The 12,476-nt window shown below is 42.4% G+C and overlaps 1 pseudogene; it reads right to left on the bottom strand.

The window, feature by feature from the left end:
• The window catches only part of LOC121835514, a 144,045-nt pseudogene that overhangs the window by 89,729 nt on the left and 41,840 nt on the right, over positions 1-12,476 (bottom strand).

The raw sequence follows: 12,476 nt of genomic DNA, 5'->3' as shown, positions 1-12,476 counted from the left end.
TAAGAGTCGGCCGATTTCTATCGGCGTCCTTATTTGGCAACGAATGGCGACCGGAACATTCGCCGAAAGAATCGATCGCTACCGAACGCGAGCCGACCGTGGCGCGTGACAGTATGTAGTTTTAGGGAACCGTTTTTGCACGTCCAATACGGTACGATGAGGCCCCCCGGCACAAACTGCGGATGCGCTTCAGGAGAAGGCTCGCACATACGCAGTTGGTACCTGAGGGCCCCACCGTACTGTGTTGGATGTATAAAAGCGGTTCCCGAAAATTCTTTAGTGTCGAACTCAATCTTATCCGTTACCAACATATAGCAGAGGCAAGCTCCCCAAAAACACTGGGAATCACAACGTATAACACACTTAAAAAAAAAAATGTTTGCATTGATTTTTATGATTTCAGAAGCAAAGCTGAGGTTTATGGACAATCAAATATATATTTCGTCTCATCATTTTTCCGCTAGCCTTCGAAGGTGTTATTACATGAAACCAGAACAGGCCTACTAAAAGCTTAAGTCACTGGTCCTCTGTACGTGGTTGGATTAGCGATGATAACACCCCCCCCCCCCCCCCCCCCCTATAGAAGCATAACTAACGCCATGACGTTGAGTCGTTGACGGTGTTTGATTGGTCTGGTAAACTCGTTGCGTCGTTTGTTCGCGATTCTCGCTTCATTGTTCGTTCCTCCGCGTACCGTTGGCCGATGCCTTAACCTGGCCATCTCATTCGTGGCGGATGGATGATGAGATGCCAGGAACCCGCGACGCCCAACACTTCTGAGTGTGTCTTGGACTATGCGTTGAGGAACTGGGTGAGAGGAGGAGATAAGAAGGAACGTCACAACGCTGAATTCTGATTAGCGTGATAAGGGAGTAAACCCAAAGCTACCAGCTGCCTTTGTCTTCACTTCCCTCCTTATCCCTTCAATACTCACAACTCGACGCTTCCGCCCCCCTCAGGTCTTCGGAGCACAGTTTTTCTGCTTTCGACCAGGCAATATAGCGTCAGAGGAAAAGAAAACAATAACAACATTGTTCTAGTAGTTAATTTAAATTAACAACAGAAAAAAGAATGAGCTTGTTTTTGTGGCAGGCTGTGAGTTTATGCGCAGAAAGTGACTATGCCTCGGGGAGGAAAATTAAAGGGACCATGAAATTAATCTTGAGACTGACTAAATTATTTTAGATTGGGAGTTTATTAATTTCATATTGTTTAGTGTGCCAATGGAACACGAATACACTACGCTAGAAAGCAAAAAGTAAATTAATATCTCCAGAACAATGTGAAAGCATAGAGGACTGCTTCTTAGCATCTTTACTTTCAAAGCTCTTTGTCTTTTCACTGCGGTGCATCCGAAGAAACCTAGCACGTCAACCGAACCAGCTCACACATTGTACACGAGCACTGCGTCACTCGGACGTATGCGCTTGTCAACAATCGATCCGTCGACGAATAATCAGATTTTCGTTACTGTGTGCGGTGATGCCATTCATCATCCTTCGCGAATGCCAGGTTTTATGGTCCGCTTAAAAAGTTCGGTGGAAGCCTGGAGTCGTCGCATTCCGAAACCAAGGCCGTCAAACTAGGCAAACTGACATTGACCCCGTAAGTGATGACGTTACAACATGGCGTCTGGGTCCAAACAAACCGTTGCTAGGGACGTTGCTATGGACTAATGCATGGAGACTCCACATGAGGCTATATTTGCTTACAAGTAAGTAAATATTTTTTTGTAAGGAACCTAACTTCTTGATATCTAATTACGAAGATCTTCTTGTCGTCTCAGTGTCGTATTGCAACGATGAAAGCCGTTTCTGAAGTATTACACTCCGTTTTGCTTTGGTAGCAGACGACACAATAGGTTCGCTGGCCTCAGTTGCAGCGGGCGTCTTCATTGAATTGCGTCGGTAAACGAGTGACAAAAACAAGTGCATCGCCATGGCAGTAGAAACCTCCACAATGTGCGTTTTTTTTTTGTTTTTTTCTGTGAAGAACCCAGTTTAGTTCAGAGGGTTAAAAATGCCGTAAAATCAAACCACGCCATGCAGATCAGTTACGACGACGACCTGAAGTGCATTACCGGCGTACAGGCCGGCATGAGAAACAAATCGTACGCCGTCGAGGTAAGTCGTTTGTTATTATTATAATTGAGGTTGTCAGGTTATTAAAGAATTGCATTTCTATCGCCATTTCGCAATATCTTTTTTCCTTGGTGTACATCAAAGTTTGTGGCTGTGCTCGTTTGGTGAAGATCTCTATCGAACCCGCGATGCGGGTACAATCTGTCATAAAGTCACCTTATGTTTTCTTCTTTTTTTTTTTTTTATCCCGTTCTTTCGTGCTTTGGGGTCTTGCGGGATTCTGTAGAAACTGCAAGAATCTTTCTCCACGCGATGGTTACAACCAGGTACGAAGCACCCTCCCGTAGTGCGAGTCCGCAAACAAAATTTGGGATCTAAACCGATCGACTGAAGTGCTTTTCTCACAGGTGCAATGCGATCTTTTAGCAGCCGATCAACTTGATCGACTCCCGGACTTTCGATAAACCATATTTTGCATCGCACTCCACTATGAATTCTTAAATGCGTCTGAAACTCATATTTCAAACAAATGCAATATCAGAATACCGTCTTTATTCACACGATTCAGACGCCGGTGCCGGCTTGGCCGGCGGGCGTGTGGCAGACGGCAGACTTCTTGCATTTGTCGTCTGCTGCAGGCATCTTGAGGACCGGAAGTTGCAGTCGTAAATAGTTCAGAAACAAGCGATTACCGGCACATTTCTATCGAAACATATATGACATTCAAGCTTTCTATATCTGTGATTTTTAGAAGTTTAAATCCTACTCCCGATTTTTGAACGGTCGGGCTTTCGTAGTGAAACCTAGCCACATGTATTTGTCCATAACAACGATCCTAGCAACGGTTTTTTTGGACCCATGACGTCACACTTACGGAGCCAATTGCACTTATTTACGTCGATGAAAGCAAAATTAACCGGACAAGCCAGTCGTGAAACTCCGACCGCGTACAAGAAGCCTGAGAGGGCTGTCGCGGTAGCTTAACATTTATCGACGATTGAATCAGACGCAAGCAACACGTATGGCTAATCCTTCGGACCCATAGACGGCTGGAAGAGCTTCCGGTTCCGGTGAAGTTCTATGTCACGACCACGTGATTTCTCATTTCGCTTTTGGATTGAGGACAAACGCTACGGAGGAATAAGTTAAAAAACCATTTCATGGTGCCACTAAATAAAAGGGGCAGTTGCCGAAAAAAAAGAAACGAATTGCTCAGTGTTTTTTTACGTCGCAAGCTTTTTATTCTTAACCATTTTGTTCTTAGCCCGAGACTGAGGCAGGAAAAGAGGAAAGTTTCAAAGTAGAAGAAAAATGAACAGTCGAGGACACGTCTCTCGACTGTTCATTTTTCTTCTACTTTGAAACTTTCCTCTTTTCCTGCCTCAGTCTCGGGCTAAGAACAAGATGGTTAACATCCACCAGCTCGCCTGCGCAATCACTACATTATCATTTTTTATTCTTATCTGAGGGTGACGTCACACTAGCGGCTACTGCGGTAGCCTTACTGCTAAGAGCGCACTTTCTGCGGTATGTGATACGCACGGCCAAATTTGTTTTCTTCTTGGAGGGAACAATTACGAATGACCGCCAGCAGGGCTTAATGACGTATAACGCGAGCCTCGTGGTATTGTGTCCGACCATTACCCCCTAGAAGACAAGGCCTGCGCATGACGTCATATCTATTGAATTCCCGAACCACCTCCAAGCGGCAAACGCGCTGAAACTCGGCGAGAGTCGCCGAAAACCGGCAGACGCGTCCGTCTTGGCGACGCCGCGTTTTAACGACGCACGCGTCGCGAGACGCTGCAAGGCGCGTTGGCGGCGATGTTGACGCAATCCAAACGGCGCGGCTTTGAGCCAGTAGTGAGGACCTTGAGCTGACGGGGAGGGAGGAGGGGAGGCGCGTGCCTTGTCATCTATGTTGTCTGATTGCTTTCCTTCTTTTATTCTTAGTTTTGTAAGCTAAACGAAAACGCTTTTCAAACTAATGTCTCAGATGTCCTTGATTGACGTTGCCACAATTCAAGACTGTCTGTGTCGATTGTCCCGTGTCCGGTTATTAAGTGTACTAGCGTGATGTCAAAAGCGTTCTTTTTTTTTTCTCCATTGTGTTTTAGTTTTTGTGCCGTTACAAAAGCAATAAATCTTCTCTTCGATCCTCCATCTAACGAGACATGTCTTATCGAAAGGCGGCAGCAAAATCGTCTTTCTTACGAGGAGCGTCTCACAGGGATGTCAAAATTCTTATACTTCGTCTTTGTTTCAATTTGTCTTTACTTTTTGGTTTTCGCAAAAATCTCACGCGCCTCTGTCACTCAATCACTCGGGCTTATTATATTTTTTGAGATGGGATGTTTATATATATTATTTCTGACTGCCAACAATTCACTCGCCTCATCCGGGGATGTGTACTTTCTTAATGATTCTGAGAAAGCTTCGAGTGTCAGGTTGTAGCTTCCTCTACGTCACTTCATCTTATACAGTTAGGGCTATTTATACGAGCGTTTCGTCATCGAGCGTCATATTCACGTGTCAAAAACAGATTAACGTTCTCTAACGTCGAACAATTTCGCTCTCCTATCATGGCTCGGATCTACGCGTGTTTGCCTATAGACTCCGAGCGATGTTGAGCCACCAACATTCACTCACAGTTTATGGTACGCGGGTCGTGGATCTTTATCTTAGTGATTATTTCCAAAGACAAACTTGTTATGAACCAAAGATATCGAGGCAGAAAAGTTAAGAGAGCGCGGACACCCAATGACGTTTGGTTGGAGTTTAAAATATTCTTTGTCACATTGAAGGCTATGCATCATTTTAATGATTAAATAGTTGCCGAATCGTAAGCGATCTCCACAGCTTAGTGTTCCAAGCACGGCAGCGCCGGTGCGCTCGCAGTTTTGACTAGATTGACCCCAAAAGTCGTGCCCAATATAGCGATCGTGGCTTCTGAATTTCGGCCGCTGTCAATATATAATCCGATCAAACCATCTTCGGAGCTATTCTCCCCTTAACTGTGTGTTTGATTTCATCGAGATCACCAACCTATTGACTTGCAGTCCTTAATGACTTTAGGCTAGGATTCATGCTGCACTTGCAAACTTCTCGTATTCAACGTGAACCAGAGTCGCCAAATCATGGCGCATCGTTGTCCCGCTTTCTCTACAGATTACGTATAATTGGTTTCATTGTTGTAAAGTTCATCTCGCTCACTTCGGGCCATGCTGATAGTTGGCGTAAATGCCGTGTAGATTCGAACCTGACGCGTGTCGACGACACAGGAGTTTCGCCTGTGCTTTAGAGGCCTGTACGTTTACGAAATGTTTACGTCTTCATCTTTAGTTCCAACCTGCGGACATTTGTGCAATTTCTTGTACCGCAGGTTTCTCGTAAGGACGCATACTAGAGCCTCACTCTCAACAATTTCGGCTGCAACCGCACTCAATATTACTGGCATGTTAATGTCCTACTTCAAGAGTCCATCCAGTAACTCTGGCTGCCTTTATATTCTGGTCATCGTTTTCTTCATGAAGCATGTGATTCAATTCGACTACACGTCAAGCCCTGACGCAGCACCTATGGCGAATGCATGCACAAAAGAGCGTGCCATAATATGGCGGCCTAGGAGCAGCTGCTAAACGGCACAAAGTTTTGAATTGGGTCTAGTGGGGTACGCTTCCAGGCTTTTAAAACGGGTTTATTGGGGTACGCTTCCGGGCCTATCCTCACTAAGTGAACACAAGATAAACATATCTCACCGACAGAGTAAAAGGAGCTTTCTTTGACTACCCAAAAAATCTTCTGCATTACACCTTGTTCAAAAGGAAAATTCCACGAATTTCTTGTGGGCGCTGCCGTTTTGGCGCATAGAAAATGGCGGGCATAAGAGACGATCATTAGGATTCAAAGAATGCGAGTCTCTCGAGCCCTTGAAACGTTGCCAGGGAACTCAAGTGATATTGTTTTATGTCACGAATTATCTTCAGATTTGTGAAGGATGCAAGAGTGTTTTCTGAGATTTCATGTAGAGCTTCAGATATCCGCGTGCTGCAATGATTTTAAGCACTAAGATGGCCAACGACTCGTTACACTGACGCGCAGTTTGTTTAGTGGCTGTACGTAAATCAATGAGGTCTCTCAAGCGGGCCTTCCGCTCTAAAGCGTGTAAGAAATATGGGCGCCTGCACATAGAAATTTATTTATTGTAAAACGGTGAGAGCAGCAAACTTGTCAAAGTCAATCTTGGGCAGCGTTCAAAGACCACCAAGGTAGAGGCTCGATTTAACTGTGGAGGCACCTTACGATAGGCGCAGCGAGCTGGCGACAGGGGACGTTGTACGTTGTCTGCTCGCTGCGCCTATTGAGTGAAGGCGCCACAAGTAAATTGCGATGTTAACTCAATCTTCTACGAAACGCCCATCCTTGAATTTGGAAAGTTTTTGCTCTAATTGTTTTACAAGAAGAGAACAGCGCCTTGAAATTTTACATGATGTAACTGACCTTCTCAGAGGACATTTGATGAAAGTTGAGCTTTCTACGAGGAGGCGTCGATTTTTCAGATTCGTTTAAAAGCGTAGAGTCGGCTTGGAACACGCTATAGTAAATGTTTGTAGTTCCAATAAATAAAGCTAGTATAGCGATTCACTGCATAAAAAGCTCAGGGCGTGGTGCGCCCAGATCATCTTACTATTACCCCTTAGCCGATCAAAATGTGGCATTAGCTGACAAGAATGCCCAACAACAAATAACGAAGCTAAATTTAAAAAAAAATATATATATTACGCCACACCCTTCATTCCTTGAGCTCGTAAGACTGTATATCTACAGGCGTCAGCTTAATTGAAAAAAAGTAACAGAGGCTGGGAGAGAGCGCGACAATCAAAAGATGACTCGAGTAACTGACGCGATATAATATTGAATAACAGAATATGATGGGCCTCTCTCTTACCACTCTCTGTGGTATGTGCTTATGGGTACGTAATAATCGAACCAAATACGATGTCACTTTATAAGGAAATGTATATAATACAGTAGCGAATTTTATACAGGTTAGACAAGAAGCCCTCTGCTGTTTCGCTATTTTGAACGCACACTACTAAGTACTGCTTCCTGGTGAGCGTATCGGTAAGTACGAAATGAACACCAACACAAGTGTGGCAGCCACAAACACTGAATGTGATCTTTGAATTCAAAAGTGCGTAGATACGTGGTCTGAACACGCGATTGCAAAAAGGTTTGTATTCTATTTTTAAGCAAAGCCTTTTTTGTGTGAAAATCTAGCGTTGTACGAGTTTCCACGTAAACATTACACATTCACACATTTCATCACCTATTTCAATCCCAATAAAACGAAAGAGCGGACGGCGGTTTCTGCCGCTTCGAAATACCGTCCTCTGAATGTTTTTTTTTTGTTTTTTGTTTTCGCCTTAAAGGTTATCGAGTTGAAAATTGTTTTGGAGCGATTCTTTTCATGTCATGGTAACACATAAAAATTTGCTAAAGGGTTGCGAAAACAAGGCCCTCGAATAACTCCGCATCCAAATTACGTAATCAAAAACCCGCATCACACACGACTGGAACGAACGTTACACTGCTTTAATACATATTTTGAAAGTACTTTCACGCCTGATTTGGTGTTTTACCTGAGTGCCGAGTCTTCTTCCTGCGCTGCTCCCTGTTTCGCCAAGTTTTATCACTTCAGTTCAATCAATCCTTTAGAGGATGAGCATGCCTTTATTTCGTCATCACACATCAGCCCTGTACTCGGGAAAAAAAAATAGAGATGGTTTTGACTTTGTCCTTGCAGTATACAGCTTTCCGGAAAAGAAGGCAAGGTGACCGCCTTGGTAAAGCAGTGCGGTTCATACGCAAGTCTAAGTCGGAGGCACCGCTGCTTGTAGCTCTTGCATGAGTCTCGGTAGAAAATAATTTGAAAGGAATTGTCCTTGCCAATTTCGAATTCAAGAAAACATATAGACATTATTGTGATTGACTGTACGAGTATCTTCCACGAAAAATCAGAATTTTGTGTGGTTTCTTGGGCGAGTAATTGTATATTAAACCAAGCGTGCACAAACGCCGTTTTCCTCTTCCACCTTCAGAGCACCATGGACTATGACGTAATATAACGCAAAGATGGCGGCGGACTGAAGCGACCTTCGAATTTTTTCCTCCGCGTGGGTGCTACGACAAGGTTCATAATTGCAGCGCCAGAATTTTTTTTTTTTTTTTGTGAATGAAAGTGGATTTTTGTTGTGTGGTTGTGACTTTCCACACTTCTCCGTGATATTGACAGTGGCCAGTAAAATCGAACGTTGCAGTCCGTCGGGAGCAATGTGTTCCCACGGAATAATGACGCATATGACCAGACAATTGCAAGCCTGGTGTTAAGTCACATCACGCATGGGAGTGCAGCCATTGATACTTGCGAAATTAGACATCGAGTTTTGTATGTTCTCCTTCGTTTATTACGCTAAATTTGCGTGTTCTTTGAAAGAATAAAAAATGGCCTATGTTAATCATTACGCTCCCGCCAGGTAACCATAACAAGGCCTTAAGATCTTCCGGTTTTCACCAAAAAATTCCTTTAAATGAACAGCTTTAAGGAGCTCGTGTCCCAGAAAAGCCGGCCTTGGTGGCGTTTGCACAATCCAAGATTGGTCGATAGGGTAATGATGCCAACTCAACTGCTGTCCTGCACCTGAATATACGTTCGGTCAAATGTAAAACTGACAGTTATATTACACCCTTAGATCTGTTTTGTTTTCCATTTCAGATAATAATGCTATCTGAAACATGGTATCAAACCGAAGACAATGTTCTCGTTTTGCCCGATTACAATCTTTTTTTTTTTTTTAAACCGAAGTGGGAAACGAGAGGGAGAGGTTCGTATTTATGTAAACAAGACATACAGGTCGAAATAGTCGATCTATTTAACGAAACTACAGACGACTATGAAAACGTAAGTGTCAGGCATGGACGTCAGCTATTTTCTGTCATGGATAGACCACCAGCCGGTAACTTTCAAGATTGCTTGTCTTTTATTGAGAGATATCTAGATTTTGCCTTTAGAAATATCTACTCGCTTGTTTTAGGCGGTGATTTAAATGTAAACACCTTAGAAAACGCTTCAATTTCGACGCGACTGAGAAGTACCGTGCTTAGTAGTGATTTTTTTAACGTCATCATTTCTCAATTCACCCATTCAACATCAAGTGCTATTGATTGTTTTATTACTAATGTGGGTACTATTGACAACAGTGCCGGCACAATAAGCACCGACATAAGCGGTCATTTGCCAATATTTGTTTTAGAACACAAGGGTTATCAAGGAGCGTTAAAAAAGTGTTTACTTATCAACCTATGATAGACTGCGAACTGCACTCTTTTAGTAACACAGTTATTGACACAGATGAGAGTTCTGTTTTTTTTTAAGCAGTGCGCGGACGAAGCGTATGATGAGTTTTTTAATATATTTAAATCAATTTATGTCACTTTTTTTTCGTATAAAACCGTTGTCGTTAGAAAGCGAATACGTAAACCATGGGTTACCCCAGCATTTTTACAAATGATACGAAAAAAACATCGCTTATATCAGGCGTACCCTTCTTCAAGAGATGACGGGGATCTTACAGTTTTCAGAAAATATCGCAATCAGCTTACATCTGCTCTAAAAAAATGAAAAACAGAATATCATAGACATCTATTTCATGGCTCGCACAAAAAGCGCCCTGTCATTGTATGGCAATCGATAAACAAGGTTCTTCAACACAGCAAACATACGAAACAAATAGATTCACTTTCAATTGCGGGTGAAACCGTATCAGGGGTACAGCTTTCGGAAAATTTTAACCGCCCACTTTACTAAAATACATTCCAAACCACACGATTAGAGTGCGTCCTCGTTCATCGTAAATAGGGTAAATGAAAGTATTTTTCTGGCACGTACGGACGAATCAGAAGTGTTTCGTGTATTTATTCGGACTGAGTAATAGCAAAAGTCATGACATAGATAACATGCAAATAAGGGCTGTTAAATTTGTGATAGATGACATTTCTCCATTATTAGTTTATGTCTTTAACTTGGCCTTGTCAACTGGCCAATTTCCAAATAACATGAAGCTCGCGAAAGTTCCTGTATTACATAAGGGAGGAGACAAAAATATGGTTACGAATTATAGACCGATATCTGTTCTGCCCATCTTTTCTAAAGGGCTAGAAAAAAATATTTTGTGGCGTTTAGACGACTTCTTTGTCAAACATTCAGTGTTAACGGACTCTCAATTCGGATTTCGGAAGGGAAAGTCCACAGAATGTGCATTATTATCTCAAAAGGAACCTATATTGTGTAATATAAAACAGAAACAATTCACGCTGGGGCTTTTTATTGATTTTAGTAAAGCAATCGACTGTCTTAATCATGCAACGCTCCTTGATAAGCTCTCGTCTTACGGTGTTCGGGGCACCTCTCTAGCCCTTGTTCATTTATACTTAGCAAAGCGTCAGCAATGTGTCTTAGTGAATAATTATGTATTTTCTTTGCAACTACTGAAATCTGGTGTGCCGCAAGGCAGTATACTTGGCCCGCTATTGTTCAAGGTTTATATCAATGACATAGTGAATAGTTGCCATATATCACGTTTTATTATGTATGCCGACGACACTAGTATTTTCCTGCCTGCGACGGATATTGATGAACTTTTTACAAACGGAAAGAATGTGTTTTTTTTTGTTTTCTTTTTTTATGGTCGGAGAAAAACGGTCCGAAGGTAAATGCTGCGAAATCAAAGGCTGTTGTTTTCAGACCTGTAAATAAACTCATTAATACTAGTTATGCTCTAACCATTGGTAGCAGTCAGATTAAAATAGTAAGCTATCATAAAACGCTAGGTGTATTTTTTTCAAAATTTATGCAGTGGGATCATCACATAAAATATTTAGCGCACAAACTGGCAAAAGTGGTTGGTATCATCGGTCACTGTCAGTCTCTATTGCCTACGAATGTTACAACACAAGTTTATCATGCTTTGTTTAGTTTGCAAATTAATTATTGCCACCTGGTAAGGGGCACCACCACTAAAACAAATATCAGTAGACTAATGATTCTACAAAAAAGATGCTATATTTTATTGCGAATGTTCCCTATGATACTCATGCCGAACCATTGTTTTCACACCATAATGCTATGAAAGTCTCTGATGTTTAGGACTATCGTTTGTTGTCTTCGTATATATTCTGATCTGCAGAGCTCATTGCTTTTTTATCCGTTCTATCAAATCTAACCAAACGCGAATTCGTCATCAATATCCGTCGCAAAGAGTTCCGGAATGTTCCTCATTTTCGCACCAATTAGGAATTACAATCCCTTGTTCATAACCTGCCTAAACTGCTGAGCAGATTCATTAGAGATGGTGTTGATATTCATTGTTTAACAACAACAAAAATCGCTGTGTGCGCACTTTGTTTAGATAGATATTCTTTTGTCCTTTGGCTTTGATTTATAACCGATATCCTGTACCTACAAGGGCACCGGACCCTGTCAAGTCGCCTCATGGAGGCTTTTGTCCGGTGTCCTCGGCACAATGTGGCGGAAATAAATTCGATTCTATTCAATTCAATGTCACAGCCACATGATCTTGCGCTGGAAGTTGAAACAACACACAACGCTCACGTGAAACGTGAGGTCACTCGTGGAATGAGAGTGATTAAAACACGACAGGCAATGTGAATTAAAGATCACCACATGTCTTAAAGAATTTTAATTTATAAATTAATTCATTGATCTTATATTTCAGTTTCAGCTTAGTAGGTCATGGAGTATAAGTCACGCAGAGACGCTGCACGGCTTGGGAACGAGCGGGAGTTTAAGTGTTTTGCTATCTCTTTCCACTCTTAAAGGCGAAACTTAAGCGTCCTCCCGTAATTTCATGACCAATTTAAATAATTTGTTTAATTTATATAGAAATACTTTTACTCTCTTATTTTCGGTGTATGGGCTCGGCAACAATTACTCCGTCTACTCTCATGTACTTATATGCTCCATTTCATACTTAGTGTGCAACACTGTCCTACATGCTGGCTCCAGGACGTGGTTTTATTTAGAGTATCAGTTACGCGAGAGCACGTGCAAATAAACAACAAGATCAAGCCATCCGCTCTCGCCAGTACCTTTGATAGCAGTGTGCATTAAGGAGCGACAGTTCGTGCGTCTGCTCCTTTTGCAGAGAGTTGTAGTGACGCCAGAAAGACGCCGAGCTCTGATTGGCTCTGATTGAAGGATAGTGCGTAGACCTCAAAACAAGTTTCCTTGAGCTCTAACCCTTATTCATTAATCAAATTCAATAAGACCTCGGCGTTTGGACGTCACCACAACCCCTGCAAACGAAGCAGACGAAC

The sequence above is a fragment of the Ixodes scapularis genome, unplaced genomic scaffold (genome assembly GCF_016920785.2).
Source record: "Ixodes scapularis isolate PalLabHiFi unplaced genomic scaffold, ASM1692078v2 PGA_scaffold13__105_contigs__length_92229423, whole genome shotgun sequence".
In the NCBI taxonomy this organism is placed as follows: Eukaryota; Metazoa; Arthropoda; class Arachnida; order Ixodida; family Ixodidae; genus Ixodes; species Ixodes scapularis.
This window is presented reverse-complemented; position numbering and strand designations above follow the sequence as displayed.